Here is a 21,131-nt window from a genome sequence, read left to right on the forward strand (position 1 = left end):
TTCCATCCAACACTGCATTTTGTACATGCTCCTACATATGGAAAGTCCCCTGCTGCCTCTTTAGTGTGGTTTTACATTCCCTTTACGTTGCTACAGTGGTGCAAAGAGGACTTACCTTACTCTAAAATTCTGTGCATTATTACTTGCCCTATGTGAACAGTTTCCTTTGTAATATTTTAGTGCTTCTACATCTAGTGCTGACGTCCAATGCAGAGACACTGGCAGGACTGTTGAGTTAGGATGGTTTTCCAATATCTGGGTCAGTCCCAGCCAGGTTAGAACAGTTTATGGCTATGCTAATATGATTGTCTATGAACTATAAAGATAGGATGAATTTGATGTGGTGAAAAAATCATCAGCTCTGGTACAAACAGAAGGAACAACTTCATGGAACACAGACTTCACATTTGTGTTAAAGTTTCTCAACTACAAAGTCAAACAGGCCCTGCCACCCCTTTGTATGTAATTTTACAGCTGGGAAAACTGGGGGATGGAGCTGTGAAGGGACTTGACCCAAGGTCAAACAGTGAGTGTGTCGGAAAGCTGGGAACAGAGCTTAGGACTCCTGTTCCGCACTTCTGAACTTTACATACAAGACCATGCTCATTACTTTATTTCAGAATCGTGTACAGTATGTGAACCTACTTCTCTGATGCCCTGCTCCTGGTATGGTCATTTCCACAGCGCAAAGTGGGTGTAAAATGCTACTAAATGAGAATGGTAACATTGTGCACCCGTTTTGCACTGCTTTAACTGATGACACAAGGAGCAGGGCAACAGAGAAATGGACCCCACATTTTTAGTTAAGTTTAATTCCTAATGTGACAATTCTTGGGGTACCCAGGACTGAGTGTCACTTTGTTACCACTTGCTTCCAGCATGCATGAGTCTTGCCTGTGCTTGGTTGGGTATCAGCTCCCTAACCACCAGCCTTTCAGCCACCCATGCACTCTCCTTTGGGCTGTGACAGCCCTATCTTTGCCTTGCAGGTTAGCAAGAGGTGCACTCCAGCCCCCAAGTCCCATTGAATTGTTTCCCTGTGATATCCAGACCCTGCTGCTAGCTACTCGCACAAATTCCAGATCCTCTGTACCCAAATGATTCATAATGCTGCTTCCTTCTCTATGTTACACTGGAAACAGTCTTTGATTTCTAGTCACTGATAGGGTCAATCCCTGTCTTGTAAAGTTTCTTTTTTATGTTTAAGTGGCTTTGATTATTTGTCCTTGGCCTTTCCTTTGATGGTTTCTCATTCGAAGTCCTAGTACTGTGCAAGGCTAAACAATTGAGTTGAGCATTGCATCACTGGCCAAACAGGGTGAGTGGGCCATCAGCACATTATCTCCTGGTATCTAATTTCTACTGCAAGGCCATAAAGTGCACTTAAAATATAAATACATTATTCCTTGAATATTACCCGTACATACATCTCACAATGATTATGAAGCTTGACAAGTTACAAGTTTTCTGTAGATACCTTATATGTTACTCTTTATGGATGAATATCCTGTAAGGTGTGTGAGGTGTAATGGGTTTGTCAGGTCTGCAGTGAAACATGTTTGTAAAGAATAGGCGACCCTTTGCCAAGGGGTCTCTGTTTCACAGCATAGAATTGAGAGCAGTCTACAACTCACTTTATCTCCACATGTGATATGCTGATGTGTTATTCGTACCAGTGTTCATTTATTCAATACATTGGTTAGATGGTTAGTACAGCAAACCACCACTGTGGGTCACTAAATTGAGATACCACTCCAATAGATTGCAGATATTCAGTGTAAGATTGTGAAGTTCTCTGAACTCCAGTGGGGTCTGTGGGCTCCACTCTCATTTGGTGGGGCTTGAATATATCCATGGCTCTGCTAGGCTCCTTGGATTTGGCTCCTTCTTGTCTTGGGAAAGAGAATAAGTGGTGACATCTCCCAAGTCCCATCAAATTGTGCAGATCTGTGACCCTCCCTCTCCTTTTTTACATGAGGGATGAAATACTTAACAATGTTGCCATCGGGCATCTGAGTTAACACTTCCAGAGAGAACTGGAGCAGTTCACACCTTTCAGAGCTATAGTTCAGGGCGCTCTGCAGGTTCACAAAGACGTCTTTTACACTTGGTTCACATTTTGAGGGGTCCTTTGAAACTATAGCAGCTAGAGATTTATTATTGTAAATGAAAGATGAGATTGTGCAAAACAAGGTAGCAATTAGAGACAGATATGTCCATATGCTGAACCAGCTGAATTTGAGCCCTCGGTGAGAGGATGGGAGGATCCAGGCAGCTTAGTCCCACCACTGACCTACCTGTGTCCTGCTCTCAGCGTGCTGCAACACAACGTCTTCCTATAGAACTGATCCCCATGCTGAGAAAGGGATGTGTTCCCAGCATCCAGCTTTTTGTGCAGCGTAACTGCAGTGGAGCCACTGGCTGGGAACCCTCCACACTTGTGCAGGAATGGGCGTGATTTGCCTCTTTGTGTGCTAAATAATTTTATTTGGTGGCATTAATTCAATAGGGTTTCACTAGGATGAATGACTGGTGCACAGGATGATTTTTCACAGGTTTTATCATTACATTCTATTAATTTGTTATTTATTAGAGCTGGTCTAAAATTCTCCGATGACAAATTTTCCCATCAGAAAATGCAGATTTGTCAAAATTGAACCATTCTGCAGGAGTGTGTCAATTTTGACGTTTCATTAAGAAATCATAATGAAGCAATTCAACATAGTCAAAATGTTTTGTTTTTTGGTTTCAAAGTGACTTTTCGTTTAAAAAAATGTAGGTATTATATTTTAATACTTCATTATAAATATACCTCTTACGGTACCAATTACAACTGGAATATCAATTACAACTAACCAGTCAGAATGCCAATGAGCAAGTTAAGTACCAGTTACCAAACCAATTAGCAATTAAAATACCAATTGTCAATTTTTATATTTTAATGTATTTTGTATTATAGTTTAAAACAATTATTAAACTCCAATTTAAAAAATATAAAGTCAACGTCGTATAAAAATAAAGGCAACATTTTAACTTTTTGTTGTGATTCATTGTTGTGACCCTCCCACCCCACAGGTTCCTAAAGCCTGGGCTTCAGCCCAAGCTGAGATGTCTGCTCAGCAGTGAAGCAGTTTTGCAGCTTGAATCCTGTGAGCCTGAGCTGACTTACATGGGCCAGCCGTGGGTTTTTCTTTGCTGTGTAAACGTACTCTAGTACACAAGTAAAAGTTTCTGCACTGGGGAGTGAGTGAGGAGTAGCTAGTGTGATTTTACATTAACCCCCTGAGCTGACTACTCACTAATTTCCCCATGTGCATAGCTCTTTGCCAGGCAGCAGACTCATACAGTGCAGCAGAAGAGAGTGACAGGTGGTGTCTCTCAAGTTTCTGTGTAACAAAATGTCACAGTAGAATGTGCTCTCACAACCTGGTTCTCCTCTTGCTTATACTAGGGTAACTCAGGAATGACTCCACTGCATTCAATGGGACAGATTCTTTCCACCAGTTCTGACCATTCAGGTGGCACAAAATGGCTGGAATCTAGCCTTCCCCAGCTGCAAATTACCCCATCATACCCCAGCTCTGTGTGGGGATAAAGTGCCATGGCCAGCTCCTGCAACCGCTCCCTCCTTCCCACATAGGGATGTGTTGGTGTGGGGCATAGCACTCTATTCTACGTTAATTCTCAGCTGGCTCATAAGGACTGTGGCCAGGTAGTGTAAGCATAAGCAGCCTTTGGACTGCTCTTGTTTATGCAGAGCCAAGATCAGAGCAGAGGTGAGTTGAGACTCAGAATTATGGCCATCTCCCTGGTAACCCCCCTGCTTCAGCTCTCCTGCACTGAGTGCATCTTAGCACAGGAGAGAATGTGGGTCAGTGGCTGTACATAGGTATGAAAGGGGATTCTGTAAAAGCAGGAGAAGGTTCTGGACTCTGAGGCAGCATGGGGAAGCAGGTGGCTAGGATACAGCTTTCCTTCCTTCCCTCTTTTCTCAAACCGGGCCCTGGAGAGCCTGGTGACAGTTTGCTGTTAGGAGGAGGCACAGAGCTCAGCGAGCATTTCCAATCTTCAGGGTTTTTTTTTTTTCAGAAAGTGTGTTCTTTGCACACAATATTGCTGAGCTGTCTGTAATGATAAATGATGTGCCTTTCTTTAAATTTCCTTTCTGCTCAGTACTAGATATTGGCTAGTTTGGACGTGAGTTCTATGTGGATAAATTACTTTGGCAAGCCGTGCAGCCTTCATGCATATGGCAACAGATGTACTGTGTGTGGTAGACTTTATTTCTTTGTTGTGCTAATTATATAACTTGATTCTACCTGAGGCAATTTTAATTTTATAAACAATGACTCCAGTGATGGTTCACATGAACCTGAACTTTTGTACTGACTGAAATGTTGTTTTGAAATATTGTTAAGGGGTGAAATAGAACACAGAAATTGTTCAGCTGTTAAGATAGCCATTACTGGGTATGTTGATCCTTTTCATGTACAAGGGTAGTGTTGCCTGATGAATCTTTATGGGAACTTATAAGGTTTGACATTAGAGAATGGCCTTTTCTTTGTTAGTGAAGCTTATTATTGACCAGTAGAGGTGCTGAGACACAACTGTTGAGAGGAATTTCAACTATGTGGAGCTGGGCATGTGGTTTGGGCATAATGTGCTATTTTTTTCTTCAGTAGTATACGGTGTAATCCCCTTTGGATAGCTGTAGAGTGTGAAGTATGAAATGAAATATTTCTCTATCCTGGACAATGCTTTTTCTTAACACGATGCTGGCTTGTCATCATTTTCTTCATCCCTTTTAAATTTAACTGACTTCTAATGAAAGATGCTGGATTTTCAGCCATATAGAGAAATCTAGATCTAGGGTAAGTGGTTATAATACTATTAAGTCTAAGTGATCAACATTTTCTGACCAAATTTTGCATGGACAATTTTTGCTATTTAGGGTGAATTTAATGTTTGTGACATTGACTTTACTAAACTTTAAGATGGTATGGTTGGTCATGACTGGTTACAAATCTCACATGGTTTTGTTGTTTGGCTGAGCCTACTCCAGATCAGGAAGATGACCTAGTCAGCAGAAGCCATTTTGACTCGTTTCTCAGTAAGTGTGGCTGGGTTTTGTGTGCTGTCTCTGAACTAGTAAAAACAAACAAATCCTCAATGGCAATAGAAGGGAGCAGCTCTTTGCTTCTTCTTGTTGCAGAGTGGGAGGAAAGGACCACTTACCACCCCAGCCCTGCCTGAAGACACCCAAGGACAGAACAACTCATCCATCAAAAAGAAAGGGAGAGTGTAGCAATTCAACATCTTTCCCTGCAAGGAAACAACACTAGGTAAGGTTGAAATGGGGGATTTCATGGGGATAGAGAACCACAATGTCTGATGAGATTTTCCACAGGTCCAGATAGTTTGGACAAACATTTCAAGTCCAAACATCCTGAGGTTCCTCACCATTATATTTGTGGATGGTTTGTTTGTGATGATAAGGCAAGTTTACAGCATTCTTTCTACATGCCAGCTGTCTCAGTGAGCCAGGTTCACTAAGGGCTTTTGTGGGGGCTTTGCCTGCATTAATGTTGGCTTTTGTTATTTTATTTCCTAGGTTAGAATTTTCAAAATGGGATGCCTACAGTTAGGCACCTAAATCTGTAGTTAAATACCTTCAAACATTCTAACAAGATAAATTGGCTTCGGTGGAAGTTAGGGTGGCGCAGAGCCTCTGACAGTCAGCCCACTTTTACTTAAGTGCCAAAAGAATCAAGGAAGCGAGTCTAAGGCTGAGAACATGGTGGTTATCGTGTGGCAGCATGTAAGCCAGCCTGTTCCTTCACATTGAACCTGCTTCATTTGTGATTGTTAATGACCTGTATCCGATGGAGTTACTCCTGATACACACTTGGGCAAATGAGTTAGGAATCGGGGCCATTCTGGTGAGGAATTTTGAGTTCTACTCCCAACTTTGCCACTGACTAGAGGTAAAGACCTAAACAAGTCATTTGACATTTCTGTCACTCAGTTTACCCATCTGTAAAATGGGTTTAATAATAGGAAACTTGAGAGGCTTAACTAATGTTTGTAATGAGTTTTGAGAGTCTCCGATGGAAAGCTCTGGAAGTACCAAACCATATTAGTAGAGACAGCTAATAAGGGCCTGGTCTTGTTCCCTTTGAGGTTATGGGGATTTTGCCATTGCCTTCAATGGAAACAGGATTTGGTCCTACATGGTGAATGTCAGTCCCTTGCTAGCTCTAGATATTCCTGAATCGTCCTCACCTGCTAAGACTTGTCTCTTAAAATTGCTGGAGGTGGATGCATGGTGTTCTCCAGAACAGTAGCTCTAGAGAAGAAGAGGTGGTCTGAGTTTGTTGAGGTTTCCAAGGGGAGTTTTAGCTAGGAAGTCTGAAATATGTACCTAACACTGCACACAGCTTGCATTCTCCAGTCCATTATGGATATTTTGGCCACTTGCTGACTAGAGGTGCCACTTGGGTGGCACAAAATAGCCACTTGCTGGCTTGATGTGGCCAGCAGATAATTCCCCTTGCACAGGGGAGTGCTCCACTGGTGAAGAGCTGATGGAGATGGTATAGTCACCCCCACCCTGCCTCCAGCATAGGGAGCATGTTGGTGGCATTCTGAGAGCATGGGGTGGTCTCTGGAGAAGCCTGTACCTATCTTCAGAAGCATAAAGTCACTTACACAAGTGGTGTAAGTTAGAGCAGTTCCTTAATTGCTCTAATTTACAGTGGGCCAGCTGGCATAGGATTGGGAAGTCACAGCAGCTCCCTGATGGTCCTGTCCATCCCCCACCCCCGCTCACTCCCCTACACTAAGCAGAGTTCTGGCATGGGGAGAATTCAACCTTTAGTATTTGGAAAAACAGCCATTCTCTGTTAGTTTTTTTTTCTTTTCTCCATTAAATATTATATTCAATAAGAATTTGTTGGTGTGTGTAGCATGTTTCTCTCACTGTAAGAACGATACCTTTTGCCATACTAGTGGTTAGTTCCCCTCACCCCAGCCCCAGCAGTGAGGAAATGCAGGTTTTGATTCAAATAGTAAATCCTGACTACTATAAACCTTTTTCACAATAACAGTATTGTAAATAAATGGCAAGTCTAAAAAGAGTAGGTGGTGTGTAATATTAAAAACGGTAGCTTGTCGAGCAAGGCTATTTAAACAGATTCTGAGTAACACATAATAAAGGTACTATCAGCAAATACCAGACTAGCATCTCAGCTAGCTTTACTGGGCTGTGAATTATTGCTGTGGTCAATAGATCTCTTTTCTGTAGCATTCTGCTTATGTAGGTGATAAATCTTACAGTCTTATGGGAATAGGGTCAGACTTCTGCTACTCTGCCACATTATTTTTCTCCTACATCATTTAGAAAACTGCTGGACTGGACCATTTTTTGGTGCATAGATTTTTTTGTTCAGCTACATACTAAATTTTATTGTGCATATTAAATTTTAGTTCACAGCATGTTTTAAAGTCCACCTCAATAGAAAATCAGAGAGAAACAATCTTAAGCAAGAGACCAGATAAGCATGAAAAATGGAAAGCAAATGCTGTATTTTATGGAATTTTCAGATGCAGGCCCTGGAAGGATAAAAACTAACCTTGGTTTTGTCGACTGTAAGTGTCAAATTTTTCAAATATTTCAAAAGAAACAGTTTCCTAACAAATGAATAATCCAGGAGAAATGACATCGGTTCAGTGGTTCAGATAGCTTCTGCAGTAATGCTCATGAACTCTGAATATTTAAATAGACTGGTAGATTTGGGAGATTTCTGCAGTTTAAGCAGAGGCAATAGTGTTAGCTGTTAAGGGTGTGGATCAAGATCAACAACATTATTCTATCAACCACCCACTAACAAATTACAGTTTAGGCATAGCCCAAAAAGTTTATTGTTCTTAGTAGCTGGTATACGTTGCAAATAAATGCTATATTGCATTTTGTATATAAGGAAGGAAGATCTGTGAATCAAGCTTTTTTTAATACCTGCCAATTGATAAAAATGTAGTTAAAAGATATGAGGGAACAATGATTTAATCCGTCACTTCCCTATGGAGGTAAATGCAGTGTAGCCAATGTGTCTGTGTTAGAAGTATCCAGCAATTGGTGCTAGGATTGTTATTAGCAGTGCATATATTGCTTCACCCTTTCTGAGAAGACACACAATAAAACAGACAACTTAAATTTTTTGTAGATTTTCTCCCTAGCTATCTTCTGCTATAAACACTCCTCCTACTTGACCAGAGGGAAAATTTGCTTTTCCAAATGGGATTTTTCAGCCAGCAAAACATGCCTATACTTTATCGTGTATCAGCTGATGAAAGGAGCCATATGAGACTGTTGTTGTTATTAGAGTATGTCACCATAATCTACAAACGTCCAAAACTTTGTGTCCTGCTGTGCACAGAACATAGTTACTTGCTTACAAACTCAGGTGTCATTGTGCAGTAAAGCAGAAGTGTTGCTGATATTCCAGAGCTTGCTCCACTTGAAGAAACTTCTAAAAGTACCAATTTCCCTGGAGATACAGCAGATCATATTATGCTGATTTTTCACACTGACTGTGTATGAATTGTGGGTACTTATCACTTCTGGGAATTAGACCCACAGTTATTATGTGATATCAGTTTTTGTCTTTCCTTATCTGAGGGCTAAAACTTGAGCAAGCTGTATATGGAAACTGATTCCAAAGGATTATTTGCCAATATTGCTCTTATATGGAGACTACTTCCTGTTATATGCCATGGTTCCTTTAACTCTCAGTCTGGAAACACAAAGACGTAAAATGTCTCATCTGGGTACTTTAATAGTCCCTTACTGGAAAATATGCATCAGTCTACACCAGTGGTTCCCAGCCTGTGGCCTGCAAACCAGGTAGCCCACTGCTCCCCTCTCTGGCTGCGGAAGGGAGCCACTGCCTAGGGATCCAGGTGGAGCACACAAGGCTACAGGATGTGTGTGGTTTCCCTGCTGCAGCCAGGGGGATGGGAGATCAGCAAGGAGGTAGCTTCCTTGTTCAACTCCTTCTGACTGGCTGCAGTTGGGGGAAGATGGGGAAGGTCTGCTGGTGGAGACTGGTGGCCTTCAGAGTTGTAAAAATGATATCTGTGTCCCTTGAGCCAAAAAGGTTGCAAACCGCTGGTCTACACTGTTCAAATATTTACCTTGGCACACTCAAAAATGGTTCCCCCACTGATCTAGTATATCGAAAGCATGGTAGCTAACCTGACTGAGTTAATCAGTAATAAAAGCTTTATCCATGGTGGGTGGGGAGAAATCCAGCCAACCCACCAGAACATAGAGGAACACATAAAAAATACTCAAACGAGCTTGGTTTTCATTTTAAAATAAATAAAATAAATAAATAAATAAGCAATATATGAACAAGAAAATTCTCTTAATACATGAGAATGACTTTATATTTTATGATCTGTTTTATAATAGATTCCAAGCAATGACCTGGTTTATTGTAGCATGATTGAAAAGTACAGTAGTTCTGCTAGTATTACAGGACAAAAGCAATAGGCTTAAGTAATGAAATGGCATGCACCATTTAGGAAAACATACCTCAAAGACAAAATGTCATTCAAATCTTTACCAAACTGAGTATGTAACAATGCTCAGTAGCAACAATTTGTATAGCTGGATTATGGAGGTAGGTTGTATGTACAATTAATTCCAACATAGCCATCCTTAAACATTTGGTTCATGCTATTGCAACCTCAGATGTTAAGAAAAAACAATACCAGTGCATGATATATGTACAGTAATGCCAATAATTTCATCTTACTGGCTATTATCAGCCAGCATCTCAACATCTCAATTCCAGTTCTGTAAATACATTTTGCCTACCTAATTTCTCTGGGCTGTTTCAAATGGTTATGAAGTTCCTATCCCAAATGACTGTGTACTGTTTCTTTGCACATTTAAACAGCTCCCATTCTCCCCACAGTGCCTCCCTCCTCCCCCGCCATGTCAGTTCCCTTCAGCTCTTTGTCTCAGTATTCCTGCTTGCCACCCCACCAGGCTCCTCACTCCTCCGCATTCCAAACAGGCCTCTTCCACCTTCTGGTTTCTTTCCTGGTCACCAGTAGGATGAGCCTTGAGAGCACAGGACGCTTTAAGCAGCTCAAGACAGGGTCTTATAACGGGAAGTAGGAAATCTGGAATTCTGTAGCTCTGCAAATTCCATAGCACTGTTTTATGGGAGGTTTGGTTGGAGCCTGGAATTCTATAAGCTAAAATCAGAAAAATTCAAGTTTGAAACACGGCAAAAAACCCAAACCAACAGACAGATTGATTAACTATTGGAACAAACTATCTTAGAAGTGGTGTATTCTCCATCTCTTGATGTCTTCAAATCATGACAGGATGTCTTTCTGGATGACATCATTTAGTCAAATACAAGTTATTGGGCTCAGTGCTGGGGTAACTCAGTAAAATTCTTAAACAGTCAAAGGTCAGACTAGATGATGTAATGGTCTCTTCAGGCCTTAAAATCTATTAATCTTGTCTCAGAGTTTATGAAACCTTTTATGGTGAGACCTGAGCCTTCTACCACTGTAGGATCAGGGAAACTATAAATGGATCATCTTTTCCATGTCTGTTCTGTTTCTGTGAAATCAGCTGACTGCTTGTAAAACTGTATAATTCATGGAGACTCAAATTTTCATGCACTATAATCTTCCCTTAACCATGGAATGACATTTAGCCTTTCAGTGCACTTAGACATGCAGCATATGCCCTGATAAAATGTCCTTTTGTGACCCAAAGATCTTTATGTATGTCCTAGGCACTGACAAAACTGTCAGAAATTAAACAACCAGGAGGTTGCCGTTGGTAGAGCACTGAAAAGTTTAAGCACTCCAGCAATCCCACTCCTAATGGAGTTGGTATTTAATAGAAAAAAGCTTTCTCCTATATCTGCATCTTATCTTGATTGGCAGATAATATCATTATTTTGACTGACAGTCCCCAGTCAATCATACATCATATTGTAATGCAGATTTCTCTTGATTCCCTGAAGGATGTACTAGACTTTGGGAGTTCCTCACTGGAGGCTTTACATATTACTGTACTTTTCAATTATCTCTAATGTACTTTCATTTCTTCACCTTTTGTTAGCTCTGTGACAATCCTTGTTCTTGTCGTAGTTAATTCTGCACAAGAGGACAAAAATAAAGACTCTGCCCCTTGGAGTTGTTCAACAATACTGATAGTTTTCTCAGATTAAAATATTAGTCACATTACATTCCTTTCCTGCTTTAAAGGCAATGATGGGCAAGCCCGAAAAAAGATACAGTTCATTTCAATGAGCACTTATTCAAACTTCTCTGTGTCTCGTTGGAAAAACTCACAAAATCCTAGTTTCAACTAGGCCTGAAATATCAAGAGAACAAGCTGTTTTATTCTGAACAGAACCAAAAATTGCAGCTGTGTGATTGTTGTATTATTTTGAAGCCCCCTCCCCCCTAAATTGGGTTGGGATTTGATTCAAATTTTGATAAAGCAAATTTTGAAGCAATTCTTATTTGGTTGGCATTTTTCAAATTTCACTATTTTGTTTTTAAACGAGGCATTCATTTCCTGATGGATTCACTTTTGAAGAAGTTATCCAATTACATCACAAAAACGTTACAGACAGAAATTCAAGACAATGACTATATGCTGTTAGCTTACCATAAACAGTTATAATTAAATGTGGGTACTTTTCAATATTTTGATAGTGGAAGGTCTGTAGACTTTTCTGTCAGGGAAGCAGAATACTCCACTTCTCTAAGGCTCTCTTCCAGTCTCTCTACCATGGAGCTGATTTTATAGAGTACCCTATTTGTAACATCAGACTGGGCTTAACAAATCAGCTGACAGCCCTGCCTGATACCCTCATAAGAAGTTAATCTGTTTTAAGTCATACTCTGGAAGGGCCTCTGCACCCTACTGTCACATAATGTATGAAGTTTGAAGAGGATATCAAATACAGTAGGTTTAGAGGCAGGAATTTTGTCTCACAATCTTAGAGAAGAGCTGTACTGCTGTGTGTCTGAACTTGATGCAAGTACACTGTAGACTCCAGTGTAGTTTTCTCCCTATTTTTGAAAATATGATGGAAACAAAGTATTCTTAGTGTATTTTAATGATTGACTTAATAATATAATTATTGAGAATAAAAATACTTTCAGAAGCCAATAAAATCAGAGAAATGATCTGCTTTATGTTAATATGAGAAGATCCAGGGTGGTCAATCTGCTCTGATATCTGCTATTGGTATAGGTGCCAACATTATTTTTGTTTGAATTCATGGCAAGATTGTTCAAAGGAAATTCACCATTTCCATTGATAAATATTGCACCTAAAAGAGTGTTTCAGAATGAATTATCTGACTCCTACGTAGGTAAACTGTTTTTAGTTAATTTGTTTATTTTGGGGGCAGGGGAGTGAGTGGGGAAGTGAAGCAAGCCCAATGTATCATTTGTTTCACATAGTAACAAAGGCATTAAAACATCTTGGTTAAGTAATTTCATGATATTTGGTAATCCCAAATGTTCTTAATGACACGCATATTTATTTCCACCATTAGCTAGCAGTGGGAAGCTTACGGCACAGTTCTGACAAGGAATTTGGGGAATACAAAGAGGGATGATTAGGCCACTAAGGTGTTGCTGTCTTGACCATATATAATAATATTATTCATAATCCACTTTAGTAGCTTAATGATCATCTTGAATAATAATGGTCACTTTGAAAGTACTGTTAATTTTTAAAAATTACTTATCTCTGTTGTAATGGTAGAGTGTAAATGTGGCTATAAATATAGTGTAGATCTTGTACAGATGAAGTAATAAAAACACTTCAGAAAAAAGAAGTTCACTTCAAAAGAAGTTGCCTCTTCTGATTAAAACAAAACAAAAATGAAACAAACAAAACCCCACCTTGACATTATTTTGGTATGTCATGTTCAACAATTATTCCTTCAACTAAGTCTTCCCTTCACGACTAACATGAGCTGTTTCTGCTACATTTTTTCCTAATGAAAGAAACCAAACATATTTAAACAGGGAGTGGAAAACAAACTTTTAGAGTGCTATGAAATCTTATCGAGAGTAGTTTTATTTTCAATTAAATCAATCATTCTGGCCTTTAGCTTGCTTATAGTGCTGTAAACTTCAATTTATTTAAATATTAATGTTAATTCCTAAAAGATTTTTATCACCTTTTATCCTCTAGCAGTATGGACTTATGAATTGGATTGGAAAGATATGAAAAGGTCCTTTTTTCAACTGACAATTCCATCTATTATGTTTTAAGAGCAATGCAACTTTGGATACCACCTTTGACATTTCCAGATGTTACTGTCCATTGCACTTCAGGAAAGGAAAGAAGCCATTAAGTTGGAGAGATATTTACAGCTCTCATTTGTCTTGTGTTAATGCCTCTTTCTCTAAAGGAGAGAGTGTTGCTAAATAATTATTGGACATGCAGTCAGGGCACTTGAGCTTTTTTCCCCCTAGCTCCACCATTTTTGCTTAGTGTATAAAGTGAGCAAGTCACTTAGACCCTGATCCAAAGCCCACTGAAGTCAGTGAAAGTCTTTCCAATGACATCAGTAGGCCTTGAATCGGGTGTTTAGACTAGGATTTTCACACTTTTCATAGTGTTTCATAGTCCATTGTATCGCTTACCACCTCCCCTCTCCTTTGAAATTTCACAGATCATCTTCCTTCCCATTTTCCGTTATGTAACAGCTCTGTGGTAACTACAGCAATTGCCTGGAAAAATAACTGGGAAAGTATTCTGTGTACATTTAAGAGTTTTTTAATGAAGTTTAACAACTGGAAATAAGGACAATAGAACCAGGACCACATTACTAGCCGGTCACAAGTAACTACAACTATCAAATGCCCCATGGAAAAGGTTGACTTTGTACTGCCTTCAGAGTTGTAAGCACTCATCACTTCTGGAAATCAGGACAAACATGTCTCATGTTAGACACTCCAAATTTGAGACTTCTGAAAATGTTGGCCTTATTTTCTAAGCTGTCCGTGCCTCAGAATACTCCTCTTTAAAAAGAGTATATTGTGCTACCTGTTCTCTTGTGTGTACTCTTAAATTTTCAGGGCAAGGCTGTTTGTCCTAATACCTTGGCATCCTTTTGCGGTAGGGCATAGACAAGTAGGCTTGCTTTTTTCCCCACTTCAGATCCAAAGGAAGAGAACAATCCCTCCTGTCCCAACTCCCCCGACATCTCTCACCACATGCATACACCTCAGTTTGCAACAGGATGGTGAAATACTCCAGCTGCTGGCACTTAACAAACCACATGTTGGTGGGACGCACTTAGGAATGTGCTGTGTTAATAATAGAACATTCCCGTTTCCGAGAACACCGAATCCTGCCGTTAATGATTGTTGGTAGCTCTAACACCGCAATGCACATCATGTACAGCCACCACTGAAGTGGGACATAACCCTTGCTGCAAGTCAAGAGCACACTAGACAGCAGCTTCTGATTGTTGAGCTGCAGCTTCTCTTATTGGCTAACACATGAGCAGCCAACACAGCTATCCTGCTGCACAGCAAATCTGTGCAGAAATGAATGAAGTGCTCACATGCCCTGTAATTATGGATAGAGAAAGTGTCTATATCTTCAGACTGGAAAATATCTTGCTACTAATAATTTAGCCAGTGTGCAGTGCCTATGTCATTCTTACTTGTTATCAGTTGGAGTCAAGCATCAGAAATGCTTAGATGACTCCCACGTATGGATACTGCATTCACTCTGGTATTAGTTGGCATCTTTCTACTTGTGATATGCTTGTGGTGATATGACAGGTACAGACTAGCTCTGAAAGTGTTTAGAACATCAGAGGAAGTGATGAGACCAGTTAAAGAACATTCAGTGAGGAGCTCATAAAGATTATCACAGTTGTGGAAATGTAAGGATGGCTTTGTTGTCCATTTTAGCCAATGTGTTACTTTTCTTTAACACCCAGAGCAATTTCTATGGCCCTTCCCCTTTCTATATTTTAAAAATTGTAATTATTTAATTATATTTTAATAATAATAACATGGGGGAGGTTGATTTTTACAGTATATAAATTACCCATCAGGAAAGGCTGTTTCTATTTTCTGCAGCGTAACATTCTGAGCTCTCTCTCATTTCTAAATCAATGACACATTCTATCTATTAGCCCCTAACACCCTCCATCTCATATATACACTTTAATCACTCACCAAAAATAGTTAGGAATTCCTGACTTTGGGAAGAAGGGACTGGGGGAAGAGAAGGAATGGAACTCACTCTCCTCAGCACTCTTAGATAAAAATATGTCACGTTCTGAACCCATTTTTTGAAGCTTATACTGCATTTTTCAGAATCTAAAATGTTAGAAGTGTTGATCATTACAGAGCCCTGTGGGCAAAGCAGATATTTAGGAACCCATGCACTTTATGACACACTACATATGGGGCAAACTGTTTATTTCAGCTGGACTGAATCTCTGCTTAGATGATGATCCTAAAAACGAATCCTTTTATTTGTTTCATACTGATTTATTTAAATACACCCCTCTCTCTGATTCGCTCTCTACCTCACACCTTCCCTGAGATCCTGCAGGGTCCATTGTGGGATCTCAGAATGTCTAGCAGTCTTGGCTGGGCAAGTTATAGTCTTCTAATCGTACTTGTCCTGTGTGGGTATCTCTGTCATTAGCAAGTCTAAGCACATTGGAAAGTGTATAGTGCAGCAGGTATCTGAGTTTTTAGAATCTGTGGAAGGTGCTGAGGCCACACTGTGAGAATATCAAAGATGCCTTCTAGGGATGAAGGAAAGGGCTTGGAGATAGAGTGTAAGGAGTTAAGTGTTGGTGCCTTGCTGAAGAGAAATGGGCTCAGAGGAGAGACTTGAGGATATGGGAAGGGTTAGGCACAGTTTCCTTCTCCAATTCAAACTTGTTAAGTTAGAAGAAAGGGGGGAACCTCAAAAGATTTGGATAAGCCTTCTAACTTTTCATAGTTAATTTGAACCCAAATATCCCATTATAAATTGTTTGACTAGTAGAAGTCAGAGCCAGGCACTAGTGAAAACATACAAGAAACTTGTGGGTTTCTGATGTAAAAGATTATAGCTTATATGGAAGATCAATTTTGATTACTAACTTTTTTCCTTTGCCTTGCCTTAAACTCTTGTGATGAGATGACTTTAAGAAGAATATAAGGACTTGCTACTAACCAGAAGATGAGTGCAGTACACACTGTGCAACTATTAAGTTAACTCCTATCAGTTCAAGTCAACCCCTTTCTATTTCTTGTTTCCACATTTGTATCCCACCCATGGCTAGTAACTAAGTCATAATAATCTTGTCATAATGCGACGAGACTTTCTATAACTTCCAAAAAGTTGTAAGCCAGGCTAAACTATTTTACCCATTCCTTAGCAAGTGGAACCTGTTTGCACTGAATTGTGATACAGTGAAATAGAATGAAAGACCCAAACACTTTCAAGCAAAGTGCGCATTGCAATTTTGCTTAAAGGAAACCTTTGGTTACAGTGAAGCTGGCTTGTAAATAAAAAATTACTTTACCGTGACCACTGGCTTCATTAGCCTTTGGAACGGGCCCTGTGTTAATATTCCTGTTAGTCCTCAGCAAATCTCCCTGGAGATATGGGCTTCAGTACTTCCAAGAATTTATATTAGTTTATTCTCATTCCTTCCTCCCCCCAAAAGTGATCCCCAGTTTTGGTATGTTGTGTCTGATTGTTTTCCTGTGTTAGGGGATTATTTTAGATTCCATGGTATAAATATGAGTGGTTGTGATGGGGTGTATCAACCCTGCACTGGCGACATGGGTTAAAAAGCTGCTTTGGGCCCAAGAGGCCACATCCCCTCGCCCTGGCTAGGCATGCTCCCAGTAGAGGAAGCGTATAAAATGAAGCTGCTCAGCTCAGTCTGAGCTGGCTGAAGAAGAGAGTGGACGGGTCCTGCAGGCTCCTGCTAAAAAACTGCCGGTACGCCCAGGCCAAACACCCAAGCTATGCCACAGGAGCCCAGTTTACTGCAGGGACTGAAGTGAATGGTGAGCTGCTACGAAGAGTAGGATGCCAACCAGGAGATGTATTTGGGGATATGGAGATCTGAACCCTGCCATAGGTAATGGGTTTCCAAAGGCCCTGCGTTGGTGACTGGGGGATGGAGGGCAGGTTACTCTACTCTCCCTGCCTTGCCACTGGGTACTGCTGCTAGAGAGAGAGCAGCTCCTTGGACTCTAGCTATTTATGCCCACTAGGGGAGGGGTCTCCTGAGGCTCCTGGCACTGGGCCTTGCTGCTCTGAAGCCAAGTAGCACCTCAGACCCCATCAGGCACCTGACAGTAGTACACTGAATTTCATAGAAAACTATGTGCACTTTGTGCACGGCTGCTTGCAAGTTAATGAATTTATCAACGCTGTCACACACATTTCTGAAGAAACAATTTTAATATGAAGAAGGATTAAGCCATGGATGTGTGTAAACCTTGGTTAATTATACTTCTGAGTCTGACAGAGAGAGTTCCAATGGAGGAGGAAAAAAAAGAAATTCTTGTACCTTTAATGCCTTTGTTATTCTTTTGAAATCTATAAGAAAAATAGCAGATCATTTAAATTCGGAAGATTATCACTACACTAGGGACTCTTTTAAAAAGAGTCTAAAAACAACACTTTCTGCTAGATGATAGAACATTTCCCCTTGCCCACCCACAAAGCTTTTTTGATTCTCTGTGGTTGCCGTAAGGGATATAGACTACTGGAAAGAAAATGTCCTTTCCCCTGAAGCTAGTTTGTATGTCAACCTTAAGCACAGAGTGGATGAAGGCTAAATTTGGGAGGGGGTTAGGGAAGAAATAGCTTGCACCATTTAAAAAACCAAACAAACCCAAGACTCAGACTCCAGATGCTCTTTATTACATAATGGTTATCATAAAGGTCTTAATGTACAAAACCTGGTAGAGTTTCCACTGGGTCTCAAGAGCAAAGCTGGGTTGGCCTTCGCATTTAAATTAGAGAGTAATTAGATCCAGGAGGAGGAAAAAATGGTGAAGTGCACTTTATTTTTCTGTTCTTTGGAAAAGCACAGACATGCATGCTCACACCCTTCTTACAGTCAAAAGGAGACAGAAGAATAAGCCAACACTATGGAATTAAAACTACTGAGGGCTTTATCATCCACACTAATATAAAGGTGCCAAATCTGCCCTCTGCTACTTTTTCATGATCTCTCTTGAAGAATTTGGCCCATAGTGAGTTAAATTCCACCCAGACCAGGATGACAGAGAGAGCAGGATACGCAAAAAAAAAAAAACCAAACAATACCCTCACACCCAAAAACAACCTGTGCTCTTTTTGCTGACGTTGTCTGCATGTAGTGATGTATAAGCATGGGTAGGGATTGCTCAGTTCTTGTGCTCTCTGAGGATAGTGGGTATGGATTTCTGAAAAAGAGATATGGTCAAGGCTAAAGGCTTGTGCTAAAAGTTCCCCATTATAAGCAGGTAAATTAGTTACTTAAAGTACCCAAGGCAATAATAAAATACTGCTCATCAGCTCCCCACAGAAGAGTACAACCATTATGAGTTCATAATTGGAAATATTAAAAACTGTATTATCTTAGGTTATGTCTACACTTGGAGCTGGGTGTGTGTGATTCCTAGCTCGAGTAGATGTATTTGCTCTGACTCTCATTGAGCTAGTGCACTAAAAATAGTAGGGTAGCTGCAGTGGCATGGGCCCTGAGTATGTACCACTACCCTGATTATGTACTGCAGCTACACTGCTATTGTTTAACACCCCAGGTGTAGACATAGCTTTAGATTCTGGGAGGAATCCTGGCTTCAGTGAAGTTGATGGTAAAACTCCCACTAACTTCAACAGGGCCAGGATTTCACCATATAATCTTTTGTCTACTATGGTACTGTGCCCACTGGGACCTTGGTGCTAAGTGAGTATAAATAAAAATAATTTTGACTTCTTAAAACATTTAAATGCAATAAGGATGATCATTTCTTCCTGAAAACTTCTGATTGATATCCACTGTTATGTAGAGGTTATTCTGTCTAATGATCTACTTTGTCACTCTCCAAGACCCTATGCGCATACTGTCATAGGTGTGTCTGAGCTGATATCTGCTGTCTTGTTATTCCTGTCTGCTAGAGCTGCTGCATGTTGGCTATACAAGGAACAGGACACTGAAAAGTGAGCAAAGGAGAGACAGGTTCTTAACCTCCTCACTGATCCATGGAGTGGGACTGGTACACGCGAGGGAAGTAATCTCTTCCATTCAAATTGAGCAGCTCCGTGTATGAGGAACATCCCTGGCAGAGACTGTGTCACTATAAAGCATAGTCACTCTGGTACTCCTACTCAAGAGCGAAGTCTCTATAATGCCTCCTACTCAGGGCTGTGGCTTAAAAGCTATGATGAGGCATTAAAATGCACTTTACACTGCCCTTTTAGTAAATGGTTCTTGGAGCATGTTTTCAGTCTGTTGTGCCCTTGTACATGAAAGGGCATAAAAGACACAAAAGGTTGAGAAGTCATGTAACTTCCAAAGATGAGGACAATTGGCTACAGAAGAACTGTTTACTTATTCCTTACTACTTTGGGGAAAGTATCTTGTGTTTTGTGCATTTACAGAAGGATGTCCCCAGAGACCATACATACCTGCCATGATAAAACTAAGATAAGTGGAAGGGATGAGGCTTAGGTTAACCTTGGATTATTAACTTTGTTACTAAAACTAAAGTTTGACCCAAACTAAAAAAAACTTTGGCGGAGTTCTGATCCAGCTATAAACTTTTTGGCTTCGGGCCCATCTGTTACCCAAACCTGTCTCTTTGCATCACACCAATGTATGAAATGCAACCAACATAGCACATGAAATATAGCGTGCAGTATACATTGTAAATAGTCATTATGTTCGGTATAATGAGGTACGTGGTAAAGTAAAACATTGCTTCTTATTTCCTGCTGGGCATCTCTAATGCTTATTGTGTATTCCCTGCACTCGTGGCTCTATCTATTAAACAGTGGTATATAGCCTGCTTAATCTAGTTAGCCATATTACATTTTACAGCATTTTGCATTAACTGTGTTTATTACAGCAAGTGATTATACTTCCTGAGTTCAGGAACAATTTATTGGGGTTGACAGAAGCTTTCCTTTTACACATATTTCTAGAAAGAGAACAAAGCGTCAAAACCATATTTGGCAGTACTTTCCCATGCTGCCATTTTGTTCCAAATGAAATATGACAACGCAAAGGCTTGCAGTAATTATAGTAATTGACTACAGAGAGTTCAAGATGATCGTGTGATTAGCTCTTCTATGGGAAAGAAACCGCCACCATCTCCATATTTTCATGGTCCTGTAATCTTCAAAGCAACACAGACATATGTACCAAAGAAACCCTTATACCTGAAATCTACGTAAGGCATTTGTTCTGACTTGTGCGTTTAAAAAAAAAAAAAAAGAAACGGTTTTAAAAAAAAATTCTGTCCCTTTCCTTCTACGTAGGAAACATTGTTATTTTGGTACTGTCACAGAGCCAGCACATGAGGACATAGGCCATAACTGGCAGACAGACGATTCATGTAAAAATGTCTCTTTTATTAAGGGACTGCAGCTAATTTTAAGAGACTAAATTAGGTGCCATAAAGTATCTTTAGTGATGTATTTTCAGGCTTTCTGGGGGCAAGAGAGGAGAAAATTTTATACAAGCTGTGAATGAAACTTGTAAAAATCTAGTCATTAGGAAGCCACTACACTCCAAGTCATTCACAGTTAAAAGAATAATTTCGATGCAACTTTAATAAAAACTCTTCTATTTTCTGAAAAATATACTTGTGGGTCACAGTACATAGGTTTTTGTTTTAATTTGTGCATCTTCGGCTGCGTATCATGTTGTCTTATGAAGAAATATCACTGTGAAAAGAGATCCCAAGAGAAGCCCATTCATATCAGCTTTCCCAAAACTATGGTTATTATAAAAGAAAAATATGTACAGCTACAAACACTCTCGCACTCTTGTGGTAGGTTTGACTTTTTTAATAGCATTTTTTCCATCAGATGCTTC

This window comes from Emydura macquarii, unplaced genomic scaffold (assembly GCF_026122565.2).
Source record: "Emydura macquarii macquarii isolate MOO-44397 ecotype Brisbane River unplaced genomic scaffold, CSIRO-AGI_Emac_v2 contig_1348, whole genome shotgun sequence".
Taxonomy (NCBI): domain Eukaryota; kingdom Metazoa; phylum Chordata; order Testudines; family Chelidae; genus Emydura; species Emydura macquarii.